Genomic DNA, 20,753 nt, shown 5'->3' on the forward strand with positions numbered 1-20,753 from the left:
CTTAGTGCAGCTCTTGGTTTCATGATCAGATCTTTCCTGGTTTTTGTCTTCATTTTGTGATTGTGAACCTTGTGCTCCTACATGATTAGTAAACTAACTGAAACTGAGGCTTTTTTGTTTGGATAGCTTATAAAAGTAAGTATTTTCATAATTTAATGGGGTTTTTAGTGCAAAAAACAGGAACATTTACAACCAGAACATTTGTCATTTTCAGTCAAAATGGACCAAAAACACACAATAATGAAAACTGATAATGTCAGTGGCACTGATTTATATTCAGTGATTTGTTTTAGACAAACAACGACATGTGTTTTCACGTCAGAGTCTCCAAAAATAAAACCAGAAAAAGGGGATGAATTTGTCGTAAGTGGCTTTTAGGATAAAAAGTCTCTAGTGGGGTCTGAAAAACCACTAAATGTCGAAGTTGGAAACACGGCACACTGTATGGAATTTAAAAAGAACTGTAATCACTAGTGTATTTCCTCCATTTTTGTTTCTAATAATCAGGTGTGCAGGCTGTTGATAACTCATACTGTTTTATAATCCCATCACAATAAAGGAACTGGTCATTTATTTAGGATCTACATGTGGGATTTAGGATCTTAGCATCTAATATGTTTTTACAAACTGCATAATTTTAATTGAATTTTCACTATATAAGTAGATGTTAATTTGTTTTTCAAACATGTTGTTAAATTAAACAATGACACATTTGTTCCAACAGTTCTATGGATGGTTTGGAAAAATAACACAAAGAGTCGAATATTACCATGTGTCTGTTTATCATATACAGATGAACAGTTTTACTTCAATTTGAAGTTTTAATAAATTAGTTTAAAATTATTTCAACTGAACTGGATTTATGCTGTAATTAACATTTGACATCATTGTATTTGACAGAAAATTACATTTTTACATTTGGAATTGTTTTAGATCAAATATTTGAATGTTCTCTGAGGACTGAGTGTACGACACAGTATCTAAGCAGTAGTGTGTGTGTGTTTGTGTATATATGTGTGCATGTGTGTGTCTGTGTGTGCGTGTGTGTGTGTGTGTGTGTGTGTGTGTGTGTGTGTGTGTGTGTCTATGTGCCAAAACAACAGGTCATTTCAGGTCTGATTGGACCCATAAATACAGCATCAGTGAATGTTAGCTGACACCAAACAGGATCCACAGATCTAGGTTTGGTTTCCTGGGTTTGTGGATCCATCTCCTTCTCTTTTCTTTGTCTTTGGGTGTCTGTAAAACGATAGCTCCCACTGCTTTAAGAACCTGAAAATACAGTCAACCAACAACAGCTCTGCCCCATTTTGGATTCAGTATTGTTCTTCAGTTCAGACAGGACTGAAGCCAACGCTGTCACTCATCTGCCTCTTTCTGACACTCAGTGGGCGGAGCCGCCGTGACTTCCGTTAGCGCTGACGTCGCGTGCAGACCCTCTGTAGATGGTCTTACAGCACGTCTTCAACTTGGACAAACAACAGATTCACACCAACACTGAGAACAGTAGTGTTATTATGTTCAGCTATTTGATGGTGAGAATGGGGGTGGGATTAAATAAGTTATTCTTTATCCCACTCCTTTTCAAGTATAAATGAATGATTTTTTTTTTTTTCCGGAGGAGGGGGGATTGTGAATGTGTTTGTATTCTATAAATGCTCGAAGTAAACAAACGAATGAATGAGGTATACACTATCAGAACGCTCCAATCAATACACCAATGCCAAAAGGTTGAACCCAGATGCTCTAACTCCAGGCTGTCAAACTCATTTTAGGTCAGTTCCACGTTTAGCCAAATTTGATCTGCAGTGGGCCGGACCAGTGAAATAATAACATGGTAATATACAGACAATGTCAACTCCAAACTTTTCTCCATGTTTTAGAATGAAAAAAGTAAAATTACATTGTAAAAATGTTTTTATCTACAAACTATCCTTGAAAACAATGTGAATAACAGAAACAAACTGAAATTTCTTAAGAAAAATAACTGCAAATTTTAACAGTTTTATGCTTCAGTTTAGCATTTCCACATGTACATTATAACTGACAGATCACAGTGGAGCTACAAACACACAAAACATTTAATAACAGACAGAATATTGGTAAAATTGCTCTTCTTAAGACATTTCAGGTTCATACTTATTCAGGTTATTCTTTTTTTTTTATGAGAAATGATAGTTTGTTTTAGTATAAATAAGGTAAAATGACAAAAAAATGTTTATATTTACAAAGAAAATTTTTGAGTTGTCATTATTTATAGGTTATTATAACTGTATTTGACTGGTCTGACCCACTTTAGATTGAATTGGTGTGAATGCGGAACCTGAACTAAAAGGATTATTTTCAATGTAATTTTTGCATTTTACAAATTCATCCCACGGGTCGCAACGGATCCTTTGGCGGGCTGGATTTGGCCCACGGGCCGCATGTTTGACACCCCTGCTCTAACTGGTGTAGTCTGTTTTTTCTTTTTTTTTTTTTTTTTTAATTCTATATACTGTAAAAGTTGGAGGTAAAAATGAAGTATAAAAAAAAAACGAAACAGAAAACTAAAGATAAACCAGAACTCTTACCAGGTCTTCATAAACAAATGAGACCACAAGAGTCCTGAAAAGAAAATCCTGACCCAGTCTGGCACAGACTCTGATTCCAAACATCTAGCATCCACAACACCAGCTTTATTAGCATAACTCAGCTATGCTAGCTCATGTTGGCCTTTATCACTATTGATTGTCAGCTAGCCTGCTAATTAGGCCAGCTAGCGCTAATTAGTGTAAATACATTTCACCAAGTTGACATTAGTGCTTTGAAAAACAACAGTGTTACATAACAGTGTTTAAGTGTGGTGGGAGGTCATGTGATCTGTGTTTTCAGTTAGCTAGTGCTAGCATTAGCTTCATCCCCCCCAGCTCTGACTGGTGTGTGCTCTAACAGTGGTGTCATCACAGAAGCTAGTCTGACTTCTGTAGTACAGTCACAAGAAATGTACACTGGAAAAGAAAGAAAAAATAAAAATCTTTCTTTCTTTCTTTCTTTCTTTCTTTCTTTCTTTCTTTCTTTTCTTTTCTTCTTTTATCTTTCGTTTCTTTTCTTTCTCTTTCTTTTCTTGTCTTTCTTTACTTTCTTTCTTTCTTTCTTTCTTTATCTTTCTTTCTTTTCTTTTCTTTCTTTCTTTCTTTCTTTCTTTCTTTCTTTCTGTCTTTCTTTCTTTCTTCTTTCTTTTCTTTCTTTCTTTCTTTCTTTCTAACAGTGTTCCACCTTAAATATAATGTCAGTCTGAACAGGATGAGGGTGCAGTTTTAATTGGACTTTTTCTTTTCTGGATCAATCCCCTGTTCCGACTGTAAATGTCTGGTCATGTGATCTGAGCATGCAGTGTGTGTGTGTGTGTGTGTGTGTGTGTGTGTGTGTGTGTCCACTGCGTTGGATTAGTATTTCCCAGCATGCACCCTGTCTGAAAAGGCTCAATGTACTGAGGATTAGAGAGCTGGGTGGTGCAGATAAAAGCACACACACAACAACACATAACAACACAACAATACACAACAACACACAACGACACACACTGAAACACACTGACACACAACATATAACAATACACAACAACACAAGAATACACAACACACAACAGCACACAACAACACACACTGAAACACACCGACACACAACAATGCACAACAACACAACAATACACACCAACACACACCAACACACAACAACACATACTAACACACAACAACACACAACACACGCTACACACAACAACACACATCAACACACACTGACACACTCCTGTTGGTTCAACTGTGCCCCGCCCACTTGGAAGTGTCCACGCCTCCTTTAGTGTAGATGTTGCATATGTTTGTGTTCTGGAAGTTTCCTCCTCATACTTCCGTACATTTCCACTTTTCTTCCAGTTCATCCTCAGGTCGAGCAGAAGACGAGTTCAAGTCCTGAACGACTGTTACAGGAAATCCAGACAGGATGTGGAACTAGGACTGTTTCTGTCTGTCTGTTTCTTTCTTTCTTTCTTTCTTTCTGTCTTTCTGTCTTTCTGTCTTTCTGTCTTTCTTTCTTTCTTTCTTTCTTTCTGGCTCCACCTCTGTAACTTTGGTGTCATTTCCATATTTGTCATATTTCTGTCACACCCCCCCGCTCTAAATCCTCCTCCTTTTGCTGGTCCTGTTGTTCCTCCACCTCTCCAGCTCAGACTGACGCAGGTGTGAATCTGTCTTGTCTGTGTGAAATAGAGCAGTCATCTTCAGGCTCCATCAGCTGCTCAGTCAACCTTCCTAAACAAATAAAGACGAGGTTCAAATCCTCCTGATGGTGGGATCAACAAGACGGAATATGACAGAACCTCCATTAGCCCCCGGACCGCAGCCAGGTGTTCCGTCTGAAGGTTAAGGTGGAACCGCCCCGAGAACACACTGAACGTCCACAAATATTCACTCTATTATGCTTTTCTACATATTTCACCAATTTTGGAGCGAGCTTACACCTCTGTTTGTTTTTACCTGATAGCTTTAGAAATCCTCAAACTTCAAAAAAAAAAAAATGCACTGGTCCGTCTGAAGCAGGGCTGTCAAACTAATATATGAGAGATGAACTGGTCAAATTAAGAGCTGGATCGGAAAAGAAGTCCCAAATATGGGATGCCCTAATCCCATCAGAGTAGCGCACTGGAACGCTTTGGGAAGACTAGACTGCAGTGCATATTCTTCCAATGTGTGCTGCAGGACAAGACACTGAGCATGTGCAGACTGGAAGGAATGAAGTCCAAACGGAATAAAGGGTTTACATTAGGGATGCACCGATACGAGTCTCGGCATCGGCTCCGATACTCAGTGTGTGTACTCGTAAAAGATATCCGATACAAATGCACCGATACCACTTCTGTCCGTGTGCCATTCCCAGTTCAGTGCAGCAGGTACGAGGAGGAGGAAGAATGTGTGTGAGTGTGAAGAGTGTGGAGACTTTTCAAAATAAACGGTGGTGATCAAAGTAAGGCTGACTGACAGTACCATTCAGACAGACAGATGCAGACGCAGCCTTCTGTCCGTCCTCTGCGTACATTCCATCTGTTTTCCAGCTGATGGAGGATGAGTACCCAGACACAGAATACCAGCGGGAGTACGGAGCGGTGCGGACCGCCGCCAGCGGAAGTGAAAACCAAACCTGTCACTCATTTGTCTTTTCTCTTCCTGCTGAAGCTAAACTTTTAAACCTTACCAGAGAAAACGCTGCAACATTAGTATCACAGTAGTGTTCCTCTGTCGTCTACAGGTTTGGTATTACTGACTTTCTTCTTCTTCTTCTCATTAAACTTTCCTCTTCTTCGTGGTATTTGTCCAGTATGGTTAATTCAGAGCGGCGCCCCCTGGTGGATTAACTGACAAACGCTCATTCCAACACATTAAATGTCAGTAGCAGCACTTTGTTCCAGTCAGACTAATGACAACGACAATAAAGCACATTTACAAAAGGAACTAACAACTGGAATGGGATTATTAAGGACTAGGATCAGTACTCGGTATCAGCAAGTACTCAAATGTAAGTACTCGTACTCGGTCTGGAAACAGTGGTATGGGTGCGTCCCTAGTTTACATGTCCAGGAAGAATTTAGACCGCATTCAAAAGTGGATTAAACCAGTGACTTTAATCGGGTTTACATTTAATCTGAACTTTTCTTTTTCAACTGGAATCAGGTGTTTACATGGACATCTGAAATAGAACCTTTAAACAGATTAAACCAGGAATTAAAGTTGTCATGGAAACGCAGGGATTGTGAGTGTTTGGCGTTTCCATCGGTGGATCATTCTTAGATTGCTGCTGTCCGTCTCTTCTCATCATGTGCACAGATTCATGTTATTTCTGTCTTTTTCTGTCGTTGTCCATACCTGCCTCCCCCCCCCCCCCCCCCCCCGTCCACCTGTCTCCACTCTATTGTTGCTTTTCTTCTTCATGTGTTAGTCAGCTGACAGCCTCGCAGCTGCCCATCCTTCCCCATAATCAGCCTGTCAGACTCCCCTCCTGACTAATGCACATGTACGTTCACCTGTTAAAGCTCACTTATCTTCCCTCCAGGAGTCCTTTCGTTGACAGACCACCCTGATACGAGGTCATTTCAACCTTTGCCTGATTGAAAATGCTGTATTAAACCAATGACCGGCACAGATGCACTCATTTACCAGGCATGTACCGTTCACTGAAGCATCTACCAGGAGGACATTGTGTCATCTGTCAGAGCCTGGTTCTGCACAGTCAACATGAACATAGACTGGACTTCATGGACAGATTTACTCCAAACTCACCTGTTCAGAATAACCGAGCCACCATAAGTTCTACTCTGCATTTTACATCTTCATTTCAATATATAGTAATTATTCTTTTATCTGTTTATTTCTTTGTATTTTATGGATTGTCTGTTTTATCTTGTTGTACAGCGGCCATGGGTGTCTTTAAAGGCGCTGATAAATGAAATTGACGCTTTATTTTCTCAAAATGGAAAAAAACTTGTTTGACTTTAGCTGGAGCCTTGAACACTTTAGAAAAGACATGGACTCCTGTTCTGATCTATGTTAATAGTGCAAGCTGTCATGTTTCTCTTGACGGAGTATTTTGTCATACGGTTTTGTTTTTGTTTTTTTCGTAACATTTAAAGTGGGAAGTTTGTACCTCTATTTTGTATTTATTTACTGTTTATTTATTTGTTTATTTTTATCTTTCCTGTAATTTGGAGGGGATGTGTGCCAGGGGAGGGGGGGTTTGTCTTTGTGTTGGACTTTTGTATCATACGTTGGAACTATGTTCTTTTTTTATATGTTAAAAAATGACAAAAACCAATAAACAGAAGGTTAAAAATAAATACATAAATAAAATTTATCATTATTATTATTATTATTATTATTATTATTATTTAAGAGCGCCTGACTTGCCTGCTCGTCCACACCATGTTCTCCAAATGACACCAGGCACAAAATAAACTCAAATATCTGATCAACTGAACACTAGTGCCTTTTCCATCCACCCTCAAATTGAGCAAATATAACTTGCGCATAAAAATGTGCCTAATGAAAAAATTACACTTTTGCCAGAACTCTCATTTTATGATGAAAAGTTTTGGGCTTGCAAGAATTTTTTTTTTTTTTTTTTTTTTGCAAAATTGGTATATTATGCAAAACTGCAAAGGAAAGACCTTTTTGCACAACTAGAGTCACATGAACAAAAATGGATGTTGATGGATACTAAACCAACACAGTGGAAGTGCTGCTGGGTCTTCTTGGTGATTATCCACAGGTGCTCTTTGTAAACTTGTGGTGTGTCTTACTATTTGGAGTCCAAAAAAAAAAAAAATCTGCATAAACATGTAAGATTTCAAAAAATATTCCAAGGCACACTGTAGGATTTGTGTAAAATTAAAATGCCTTTATTACTTCATGGCAGTCTTTTAAAATACAGTCAACATGTTGTGACCTCTGGTCTTCATCAGGGCTTTTGTCACCAGTGAGGATGTTGATGGATGTCGTTCCAAAAATGTTCACACCAGGGTGAAAAATGAAAAGGAAAAAAAAAACATAACTAACTGAAACTGTATTGTGTGTTTACGAAACTAAAATGGATAAAAACTCTGGACAAAATTCCATTCATTTTTGTCTTTGCCAATATTGGATTGATACAAAGTTATTTATTTCGCTCTCTCAGTTTTCTGTGCTGTCTCCATACGACACTTTTTGCTCCGTCACTTGTGTTCACTTGTGGTTTCCAGTCGTCTTCTGGTCCCCACTCTACCTGGAAACATGGAGACTAAAGCAGCAGAGTCCTGTCTGGGATTGATTTGAATACGACCACAGAGAAGAAGAGAAAAGAGACGACTGAACTACAACTAAACTAAAACTAAGCATTTAGAAAAAAATGAAAACTAATAAAAAACTATCAAACCTGCTCTAAAAACAAATTAAAACGAACTGAATTAGAGAAAAAAAAAAGTCAAAACTGAATAAAACTGAACCAGAATGACAAATCCAGAACTACTAGAACCTTGGTGGGGTGCATACGTCTTAATTATTTTCCTTCCATCACTCCATGAATGTTCACACAGGGTGTTCAATGCGTTCTCTGCATCTGCTTTCATCATTTCTTTGTCTCCTCTCCACTTCCGTGTGTGTAATTCCACATCCAAACCGTTTGCTCCTCCTCCTCAGACGTGTTAAATACAGACACAGTTTCTATGAACAAAATTACTTTCAGGTTTGATAAATCACTTTGCGTGTGTTATTTTAATATATTTACATTTTCTCCTCCCAGCACACGCACAACTGTGTAAATGCCACATATTTCATATTCATTGTGTTAAACGTATTAACTGATGCAGACACTATTTTACGCCTTTGAAAGACACAACCCTTAGTGTCACTGTTAGTAAATCAGTTTGGACAGTTTTTGTGTGTGCAATGAGTTTTAATACAAGCAAACCTTAAGTAGATCCGACCCTAAATGTCAGTAAAGTTCAGATGTCCAATGGAAAAGCGACTAGTGATTCACAGATACAGTTCGTCTGATACAGTATGCACATTGTCGACTGCCAAGCACAAATGAGAATCCATGTTCCCAGATAAAGGCCTGAGCAGAGAGAGCTCACACTGTGGTCACGATGGGCCTTATCACACACATGCAAATGAGCACTAATTAGGACTAATTATGGCACCCTGTTTCCCTGAGTTCAATAAAAATGTACAAAAACACGTTTCTGCTACAAATGGCTGGAAACAGAGAACAATAGACGCCTTCAGTCCCAGCAAAAGACCAGTATGATGGGTGGTTTCCTTCAGGAAGAGGTGAAATAAATGGGATACAGACATTGACACACAGACATGTTAATGTTTATGATGGATTTTTACACAGGAACATGTAAGAGGGTTTGCAGAACTGTTTATTTATCGGTTATTATGCTATTATTTTTGAGTTTGATTCCCTTGACTTAATGTCTTCAGGGTAATTTTTGCACTTTGTAGATTCATCCTACAGGGCTGGACTGGAAGTTTTGGCGGGCCGGTTTTGGCCCCCGGGCCACATGTTTGACACCTGTGCTGTGCTCAGTTTATTACAACAGTACACATCAGTCATTAATGCTATCTTGCGCTGACCTCCCACAGCCGTGTTTCTTCTCTCCAAACCAACTTATGGAAATGCGTTTTCTCGTCTGCAACAACTTTTCAGAAGTCTTTTGGTGCAACAGCTAACGTTTCATCTGTTATAGGACTGTGTGGGGAAATGCTAGAAACTGCGAATGTGTTCGTTATGTTATGGAAGTAAATCTGTGTCATCAGATTTCAAATTATAAAAGCCACTGAATTTCTAGCACTGAATTTTTTTGCACTGAAATTAAGTATCTGAATTTTTTCGGCGTCACATGACCAGCCTAATGTAACTTGATTGGCTGGTTGTCGGTTCAACTTGAGATCAAATCATTGCTTATCCTTGGTGTCCCGGATGTGTGATCAGAATTTCTTGCATCTGAATTTTTGCAACTGAATTTTTTTATTCTAAATTTATGAACAGAGTAAAACTGAGAAACAAAAAAATTCAGATACTTAATTTCAGTGCTAGAAATTCAATGGCTTTTATCAGACAAAATCTGATGAGACAGGTTTACTTCCATATTCTATGACTTAATGTTGACTGTCAGAATGATTCACCCTAATTAACACTTTAGGTTTCAAAAAGCCTGAAAAGTCTTTTGCAGAATGGCCTTTGGAACAGACTTTTTATTCCTCATTAATCATGGTTGTGGAAACAGTCGCAGGTCAGAGGAAACGGGGTGGATGGCACAAACTGCAGCTGTGTGTGAGACTGGCACTGACACCCAAAGTGTTTGGGACGTAAAACAAACCTCATTAAGACTTCAGAAAACACTACTTTGTCTTTGTCATTAAGCTACTTATGATGATAGATGAAGAAATTTCTTCTGTCCTAATAACTAACATCATCCTTACAGCACCTCGAGAGTCCAGTGAAACCGAAGCAACGCTGTGTTCAATGAACCCTACGTTTGGTGGGAAAAAGTAACTTCACACAGCGGTGGACTTTAGTTTGATGTAAAGGTGTCGTATGTAGGACTGTGGCCAAAACTGGTGCTGCAGTCACATTCCAAATACTGTAGAGCACACGTGTCAAACTCCAGTCCTGAAGGGCCAGCATCCTGCAGGTTTTAGATGTTTCCCTCTTCCGTCACACCATTACCAGGCCTCTGCAGAGCATGAGGATGAGCTGATCATTAACTGAACCAGGTGTGATGGAAGAGGGAAATATCTGAAACATGCAGGATAGTGGCCCTGAAGGACCGGAGTTTGACACCCCTGCTGTACAGTGTGGTACCCCCCCCCCCCCCAGACTAGGGGTGTCCAGATCCAGCGGGAGCGTCTACTACCAGTGTTCCCACTAACCCTGTCCACCACAGCAGACATTTCTACAAACAAACCCTCAGCAGACTGACTGGACACCAGTCTGATCTAGAATAGAACAGACGAACGTCCTGAACACTGATGAAAGTTTACACACATTCAGGAGAAAGAGAAAAGAAATGAGCCGCAAGTTTACCTTTGACTAACGTCAAGTACAAGAGGCACGGACCACCACCGTACCCCCCCCACATAGTATTATAAGAAACTGGCTGCCCCCCCCCCCCCCCCCGTTTCAGATTACACACCACTACATGCAGAGGTCACTTCCACAGAAAACACTGAACTACAAGGAGCTACCATGGCAACAGACCAGTCCTGCACCAGGACCAGGTCTGTTCACCAGGACCAGGAGAAGAGACCACCAGTCTGGGACCAGGTGCAGACGGTGGTCCCGGCTCTCAGTGGTTCTTACGGTGGTCAGACTAAGGCAGAGCCGGCGTCGGTCTTCTAATTCTTCTCCTCTTTCAGTCGTCTGTTTCTCATTCTTCTCCTCTTTCAGTCGTCTGTTTCTAATTCTTCTCCTCTTTCAGTCGTCTGTTTCTCATTCTTCTCCTCTTTCAGTCGTCTGTTTCTCATTCTTCTCCTCTTTCAGTCGTCTGTTTCTAATTCTTCTCCTCTTTCAGTTCGTTTGTTTCTAATTCTTCTCCTCTTTCAGTCGTCTGTTTCTCATTCTTCTCCTCTTTCAGTCGTCTGTTTCTCATTCTTCTCCTCTTTCAGTCGTCTGTTTCTAATTCTTCTCCTCTTTCAGTCGTTTGTTTCTAATTCTTCTCCTCTTTCAGTCGTCTGTTTCTAATTCTTCTCCTCTTTCAGTCGTCTGTTTCTAATTCTTCTCCTCTTTCAGTCGTTTGTTTCTAATTCTTCTCCTCTTTCAGTCGTCTGTTTCTAATTCTTCTCCTCTTTCAGTCGTCTGTTTCTCATTCTTCTCCTCTTTCAGTCGTCTGTTTCTCATTCTTCTCCTCTTTCAGTCGTCTGTTTCTAATTCTTCTCCTCTTTCAGTCGTTTGTTTCTAATTCTTCTCCTCTTTCAGTCGTCTGTTTCTAATTCTTCTCCTCTTTCAGTCGTCTGTTTCTAATTCTTCTCCTCTTTCAGTCGTTTGTTTCTAATTCTTCTCCTCTTTCAGTCGTCTGTTTCTAATTCTTCTCCTCTTTCAGTCGTCTGTTTCTCATTCTTCTCCTCTTTCAGTCGTCTGTTTCTCATTCTTCTCCTCCAGATCCTTGTTTCTTTTCTCTCTTTGTCTCTTTGTCGTCGTTGGAATAATCCCTTTAGTCCTTTTGGGTTTCTTCAGGTCACACATTTGTGCTCATAAATGTTCAGCTGCAGCTCAGTGGAACTGCCAACCTGGATGAACTAAGGTACTGACTCTGTGATTGGACGACAGGTGATGGGCGGAGCCTCAGACCAAAACACACGATGACATCATAACCATCATTTGGGGGCTGACACTGAGCTTTAAATGTGAATCTTCTGTGTGGAATACTACTGTCACTGAGATCAGGACTGAAATGAACAGGATTCCTTCATGTCTGACAGTCAGGACCATTTTAGAATTGGAACAGAATTCACACAGTTTTAGTGCAGTACAGTTGTTTTAGTGCAAAAAAAAAAAAAAAACCCTACAGACTTAGAGTCTGTAAATTAGAGTCTAGTTTGAAACCACAAGACAGTAGCAAGAAGCACTTCCAATGAGTTTCTGCCTGGTGTTTTTTTTTTTTTTTTTTTTTGTAAAATATGACTACTCCTGTATTTTTTTTTTTTTTTTTTTATGGTGTTCTACCTAGACATAATGACGGAGCTGGTGCTAATGTCCTGGTTGGAGGGCCTCCCTGTGCTTGGCTTGGCTCAGATCCATTTAACTGGACCACTCAGCACACTCCCACCACATCAGGGCATTTATCATCTCTGTACATAGGTGTAATTATTATATTTAGGCAGCAAAGCCACTGGGACAGAGCTGTGTGAGCAGAGGTCAAATAAAGAATTACTCACATGGAGACCTGAGAAATATCTTAGCGGAGCTGCCTTTCATTTCCCCAGCTGCAGACACAGATAGCTTAGGTACCAGTGTACAGTTTAATAGAGCCAGCCTGTCAGCTCTTTCATTATTAAACAGACTGCCTGTTAGTCACAGGATGGAAACAGGACTGAAAAGGAGAACTAATGCCACCACTACAATTATTGGCTCACTCTCTCACTGTTACATGAAGTTTCATGTTTATAAAGATGCTCTTCTGGACCAAGGTTCTAATAGTTTTAGATTTTTCATTCTAGTTTAGTTTTCGTTAGTTTGACTTTTTTTTCCTCTAATTTTTGTCTTTGTTTTAGTGCAAAAAATAACATTAAATTATGAAAATGTTTCCATTTCCAAACTCTCCTGTAACAATAAAATGTGACTAACCTGAACAAATGTGCCCGACCTGAAATGTCTGTATTAAATTCAGTCCAGTTTGAACTCTTTTCTTCCTGTTCCTCAGTGTTTAGTGTCTTTGGAGATCTGATCCAGAATGCACATGGACTAATGAGAAGTGGAGGAAGAAGACTGGGAAAATTGTACTGATTTTTCTGAAGAAATTTCAGTTTTTTCAGGTTATTCACGTCTTTTTTGTTTTAATAGTTTATAAAAGTAAGTATTTTCATAAATTAATAGGGTTTTTTGCACTAAAATTCAATCTGACCGACAGTAAAATAGTAGCATAATAACTTAGAGAATGACTCCAGATTTTCTTCTTGCTTTGACGTGAGAAAAATAATATTACACTATGCCTATAAATAATGACAATTTCAATTTTTTGTTTTTGTTTTAATGCAAAAAATAACATTGAATTATGAAAAAAATCTTGAATTAAGCAAAAAAAAAAAAAAATCTTCAATTAAGGAAAAAAAATCTTAAATTCAGCCAAAAAAAAATAATCTTCAACTAATTAAAAAAAAATCTTGAATTAAGCCCAAAAAAATCTCAAATTTAGCAAAAAAAAAATTCTAGAATGAACAACTTCAAATTTTTTCTTTGTTTTAGTGCAAAAAAAAAAAAAACACGTAGAAATGATAAGTTGAGGCATAAAATTGTTAAAATTGCACTAATTTTTTAAAAGAAATTTCAGTTTTTTCAGGTTATTCACATTTTAATTTCTAAAAGTATAATTGATAATTTCTAAAAGTAAGTATTTTCATAATTTTTAATTGTTTTTTTTTTTTTGCATTAAAACACAGACAACAATTTGTAGTTGTCATTATTTATAGTTTATTCCGTTCTTATTTCACTGGTTGGGTCCACTGCAGGTCAAATCCGGCTGAATGTGGAACCTAGAAGAACAGGAGTTTGAGAACGCTGCTTTAGTGCGTCCGTCATCCACTCCACCTCCCTCCTGTCTCAGCTCTACTGTACACAACCACATACAATCCAATCCTGTCAGATATTTTCAGTGGCTATCGGATCTGCTAATGAACACAAACATGCTTTTTTATCATATTGGCAAACGCAGCTAACTGAAGTGCATTTCAATGCGCTCGGTCGTCACCAGGACTGATTTGTGCTTTTTTCTTCAGATAGACGTGCTGCTGTGTATCACAGAGCCGATTGATTTTTCTCTGGGCTTGTCTGCTGTTAATGAGCGTCAGTAATATAATGCCTGTGATAGGTTCCATTTGCCGGAGCTGCTACAGAGTGCTACTTTGTCAGAGCGCAGACATGAAAGCGCTGTGGTTTTCTAGTCCCTGTTCTCTGTCTTCCACCACCTTCTCATGTGCTCTAATGGAAGCAGCACAAAGAGCTGGGAGCGCCGTTTCCTTGGACATTAGCAGCCTTTACATGTGATGTGTTTGAAGTGAAAAAAGCCTGTGCTTCTATGAACGCAGTCACACATGTACAGGAGGCCTACTCTATGTTGTCAATACAGGGACTTATTGCCCAGTTATATATATATGTCTAAATCAGTGGCAGTTTCTCACAGACTGCAGTGGAAGCTCGGCCTCCCCTAAAATTATGAAAATTAAATGCTCAAATCTGTTCAGTTGGTTGCTGTGGATTAATTTTGATTAATCACGATTAAATATTAGGGCGTCTCAAAAATCACTTTTCTCTTCAGATCACAGTGTTATTTAAACCAGTTCATCTCCAACATGATAATAGCCCCCCCCCCAAAAAAAAATTTCATCAAAATCTGTCAATGTTTGCCCCCCCCCACCACCACCACAAAGTATGAAGGACCCATTCAGAGTTTAACGACACTGCCCATTCATATATGGGATGGGTGATGGGGGTGGGGGTCAGGGATGGGTAAGCCTGGTGTGTCATTGGGCTGGACCCCCACCACCACCACCACCACCACCTGTAACATTTCTCCTGATCATACGTCAGTGTTCACCGTTAGTGTTCCAGGCCTAAATCAGCCATGACACCTTTTGGTAATGAATGTAAATAAATGACAACACGGTGGAATGCTAGTGGCGTTTGGTTATTGCGTCGTCTCCTCCTGTCCTCTTCACTCGTCCAATCAGAACCAGTTTACAGCTGCAGGTCTGGGCCTCGTTCAACCATCTTTCACCAGTGTTCACCAAACTGGCAAAGTGACGAGACAGTTACACGTGAGATTCCACGTAGGAAAAAATAAATGAAAATCAATGAAAAAATAAACATTTTATATATATATATATATATATATATATATATATATATATATATATATATATATGTATATATAAATAATCCAAAATAATAATAATAAATAAAAAACAAAAAAGAGAGAGATTCCACATTCACCAAATTGGTAAAGTAATGAGACAGTTACATGTGAGATTCCACGTAGGAAAAAATAAACAAATAAAAATAAATAAATAAAAACTAACATGCCTGTAAGTTCCTTCTTATGTCCGAACTGACTACGGGAACACCGAAAGGACAAAACATACGTTAGTGACACTTATTCCCACCACTAGAGGGCCCCCTTTGTTTACTTTGAACAACTGAACATCACATATTATTGGTCTTATTAGTATTAGTACTGATTAGTGGGACTAAGACTCCTGTCAATCACTCACAAGTGTAAATAAACATGTGTGGACATAAACATGTGTAACAGTAGCGGTCTGTTCATGGACATTTTCATTTGAAATGTCTTCAGATGGTGTGTGTGTGTGTGGGGGGGGGACACAGGTGTTTGGAAGCACTGACATGTGCAATTATGTGGACTGGAGTACTGCAGTCTGAAATATCACTGAAAGGAAATATACGCTGTTGATGCCCCCCCCCCCCCCCCCCAATTTAAGTATGTCATTAATTGTGATTAATCGCAGAAATCCACGGAATTAATTGCGATTAAAAATTTTAATCGTTGCCCAGCACTAATGAAAATGTAAAAATACAGAGGATAATATTAGAGTAAATGGTGATAAATCACTTAAGAAAGGTTAAAAAAAGAAAATTTTCAATTGGGAAGTGACACAAAAGCAGCGCTGGGTCTGTATGGGTTCAGTTTACACAGTACATTTTATTTTCATTTCTGACTTTAGGATGGTTCCTGTCAGTTATTTCCAATCATAATTAGTGAATAGTTGAAGAAGGTGTTGCTCTGAAGGTCTAAACCCGTCTGCGCTGGATAAAGCTGTGGGTGGTTCTGGAAGCCGTTCTTCAATCCCTACGTTCCATTAACAGTGTGAACAACGTCAGTGAAGGCTATAGGCTCCGACGTCTGAAAGAAGCTCGTGTTTTCATGGAACATTAGGTTTCCTCGGTGCTCCAGCATCTGCTCACCCTCAAAAATCTACTTCCAACGTACTGAGAAGGACTGATTTGTCCCCCAGACAGACAGCGAGGCAATTTGGGCGTTTAACACTCACTTTTCTGTCGGGTTTGGCAAGTGTGCGGATGGAGCTGAGCATGTTTTACAGCTGGAGGAGTGCCACCTCTCAATTACAGTAAAAGGGGAAATGACAGGATGAACTGTGAAGACAATGGGCTATTTATTTTTGGGCAGATTACTCCTCAATATGAGCCGACAGATTAGCCGAGAGAGGCCCGAGCGCAAATAGTCCCAATTGTGGCTGTCTGCTCGGTTAAAATGTGCGGTCATTACCTGAGAGACAAGACAGTAGAGGGATCCAGTGTGTGTGTGTGTGTGTGTGTGTGTGTGTGTGTGTGTGTGTGTGTGTGTGTGTGTGTGTGTGTGTGGAGCTAAAGCTAAAGCTAAAGCCAGAATGTGGAATCCAGAGACACTTTACCCACATGACAGTTTGTGCAGAGTGTGTGAGTGTGTGGACATGAAATGGTCTTAAATTGTCCTCGCAGGCCATCAGGCAGCGCACTTATGGTTTCCAGGTGATGTCCAGTTATCTCCATGGAGACGTGTGTTAGGTTCCTGTTAGCCCGGGTCTCTGTGTGTGCAGATAATGAGACTGGGGCAGGCATTAGAGCTGGGATGGTTATAATGTAGTGTTCCTGTGGCAGGCTTCAGACCAAAAGTGGGTTTTTGACAGGACACGATACGACCGAGCTGAATACCACTGTCAATGCGATAATGTATTTAAATAAGTGATAGCAAAAAAAAACAAAACATAATATACGTTTGAATGTAATAAAATGTTCATGTATTTCGTTCATGGATGTGCATTTCATCAGCAGACATTCAATAATCATCAGGTGGCCCCGTCCCTTGGTGGCTTTTGGGTGGAGTTGTTTCAAAGATACGTGGCTGACAGGTGGAGCCACACCCCCTGATCGCACTTTTTGGAACCTCCTCTTCCGCAGTGGCTTTAAAGGTGCAGTCTGTGTGAATTCTGTTCTAATTCTAAAATGGTCCTGACTGTCAGACCTGAAGGAATCCTGTTCATTTCAGTCCTGATCTCAGTGACAGTAGTATTCCACACAGAAGATTCACATTTAAAGCTCAGTGTCAGCCCCCAAATGATGGTTATGATGTCATTGTGTGTTTTGGTCTGAGGCTCCGCCCATCACCTGTCGTCCAATCACAGAGTCAGTACCTTAGTTCATCCAGGTTGGCAGTTCCACTGAGCTGCAGCTGAACATTTATGAGCACAAATGTGTGACCTGAAGAAACCCAAAAGGACTAAAGGGATTATTCCAACAACGACAAAGAGACAAAGAGAGAAAAGAAACAAGGATCTGGAGGAGAAGAATTAGAAACAGACGACTGAAAGAGGAGAAGAATTAGAAACAGACGACTGAAAGAGGAGAAGAATTAGAAACAGACGACTGAAAGAGGAGAAGAATTAGAAACAGACGACTGAAAGAGAAGAATCTGAAGACCGACGCCGACTCTGCCTTAGACTGACCACCATAAGAACCTCTGAGAGCCAGGACCACCGTCTGCACCCGGTCCCAGACCAGCAGTGTCTTCTCCTGGTCCTGGTGAACAGACCTGGTACTGGTGCAGGACTGGTGAACAGACCTGGTACTGGTGCAGGTCTGTTGGTACTGGTGAACAGACCTGGTACTGGTGCAGGACTGGTGAACAGACCTGGTACTGGTGCAGGACTGGTGAACAGACCTGGTACTGGTGCAGGACTGGTGAACAGACCTGGTACTGGTGCAGGACTGGTGAACAGACCTGGTACTGGTGCAGGACTGGTGAACAGACCTGGTACTGGTGCAGGACTGGTGAACAGACCTGGTACTGGTGCAGGACTGGTCTGTTGCCGCTGTAGCTCCTTGTACTTCAGTGTTTTCTGGGGGTCAGCCCTCCTGCTGTAAACCCCATCAGGTTGTGTCAGTTGTCCTCCTCCTTTATCCTCCATCACTGACACTAACGTTCACCTGAACCCAACTGTCACAGTCTCAGAATTTGTGAACGTCCCCACGCACTAGGGCGTCATAAAGGGGGGGGGGGGGTAAACGTGACAAAGTCATGGGGCCCAGCATTTGTGTCTAGTCGATACAGGTTAGAAGTTGTGAAAATTTCATGTACGATCCGTTGTTTGATAGAGGAATAGAAGTAAAGCTGTATTTATTTATATAGTACTTTTTAAAACATGTCACAAAGTGCTTCCCATAAAGAAGAGATAGATAAGAACAAATAAATCAAATCAAATTTTATTTATATAGTGACAAAAGTTATCTCATGACACTTCACATACAGAGTTGGTCAGAACCAGACTTGAAGCCAGTTTACAGAAAGCCAACAGAATCCAACCCAGCAGAACCAGCAGTTGGACGTTGAAAGTATGGAAAGTTTCACTTTAGTTTCACTTTAGTTTCATGCACCCCCACATGTCATACCCCCCACCCCTCCACCCTTTGTTTTTTTGACAAATCACACCCTGGTTTAAAGTATGTTTCCTTGGATCTGCTGACTGACGCAGTGTGATTGTGTTCCACAGACATGAACACAGATTCAGCTTCGGTTCCAAACCAGATGATGTACAAGTGTGTCTTTTTGTTGCGGCGCTCTCAGTGCTTTTGTCGCCTTACGCAATCCAAAGCATCTGACCTTTCCTTACATCACACATGACCTCATTAGCCCTGCACTTCTCCAGTCCCACTCTAAATAGTCCTGTGCCACAGACAGTCATAGATCTTTTGTAGACACAGTGTGTTCTGAGGAGCACTTTGGAGTTTAATGAAGTCCACATGAGTCACATTTTACACTGTGGAGATCCACTGAGTGTGGAGCACTTTTTATACACAGACAGTCCCAGTGTTTCTGTTAATGAAGTAAACTCAACACAAACATATGATCAGAAATGACAGAGCTGATAGTTGGGATGGAAGTTCATTCGGTCGTGGGTGGAGGAGAGCTCGGTCAACAGCCGTTAAAGCAGGAGAACGCTGACGGCGTTTAAGTGACGGGAGCGTCGGGGCACGTCTGAGGCAAGGTTCAAATAGTTTTGGATTTTTCATTCTAGTTTAGTTTAATTCAGTTTTGACTTTTTTCCCCCTCTAATTTAGCTAGTTTTAATTTGTTTTTAGAGCAGTTTTGATAGTTTTAGTTTTTGTTATTTTCTAAATGCTTAGTTTTAGTTCAGTTGTAGTTCAGTGGTCTCTTTTCTCTTCTTCTCTGTGGTCGTATTCAAATCAATCCCAGACAGGACTCTGCTGCTTTAGTCTCCATGTTTCCAGGTAGAGTGGGGACCAGAAGACGACTGGAAACCACAAGTGAACACAAGTGACGGAGCAAAAAGTGTCGTATGGAGACAGCACAGAAAACTGAGAGAGCGAAATAAATCAATTTCGTATCAATCTGACATTGACAAAGATGAAAATGAAGGGAATTTTATCCATAATTTTTATCCGTTTTAGTTAGTTTTGTAAACACACAATACAGTTTCAGTTAGTTATCATTTTTTTCTTTTAATTATAGTTTTTATTTATTTCAGTTAACGAAAATGTTTCTACAATTCTAGTTTTCGTCATTTGGTTAGTTTTCGTTAATGATAATAACCTTAGTTCTATATAGGGCTGAGTATCGGCAAGAATCTGGTGATACGATACAAATCACAATATTAGGATCACAATATGATATATCACAATATATCATGATACTGTTAAAAAGGCAATTTTTTGTTTGTTTCTTTTTAAAAAAATTATATTTCCTGTAAGAATCAAATTCCAGCAGAAGTCTGCACAAATACTAAACACATTTTTATTTGATCCAACAGGATCTAATGTTCTACCACAAATGTTCCTGTGTTCAAACTGAAATTCTGTTTTACAGACATTCCAGTTTCAGATCCTGTTCAAATGTTCAGATTCTATTAGTTCAGAACGAACATCAGAACAGGATTTTTGTGCGATACCAACAAAGGAACGAACATTATTGAATAAATAATAAAATATAAACAAAAAAGAAAAAAAGAAAAAACAAAAATGAACCTCCACCATATCTGCATTTGAATAAATACCTAAAAATGTCCATACAGTACTTTTTAATATCGATACAGTATTGTGAAATGAAATGTCTTCATATATTGCAGAACCCATATTTTCTTACAGCCCTATAAATGGATCGGTCAGCAGCCGTTAAAACAGGTGAACGTTGACGGCGTTTAAGTGACGGGAGCATCAGGGCACGTCTGAGGTCATCCAGCAGTTTATTTTAAAGGTGAAGCACCACAGAAATGAAAGCAGCTTGAATCCTGTGAACAACAAATAGACCAGTGACTGATAACCTGAACGACCCGGTGATCCGGTTCAGACAAAACCAGGTTTAAAAGCAGAGGTGAGTCTGTCAGGATGAAAAGAGCGGATTCTTCAGAGGGTCAGTGGTTTACCGAGGCAGCTGCACTCTAAGAAATAAAATGTTGGAATTTGTTGGGATTAATTAAAAATGTTATGCAACTTGT

Source organism: Sphaeramia orbicularis, chromosome 20 (assembly GCF_902148855.1).
Source record: "Sphaeramia orbicularis chromosome 20, fSphaOr1.1, whole genome shotgun sequence".
NCBI classification, from domain to species: Eukaryota; Metazoa; Chordata; class Actinopteri; order Kurtiformes; family Apogonidae; genus Sphaeramia; species Sphaeramia orbicularis.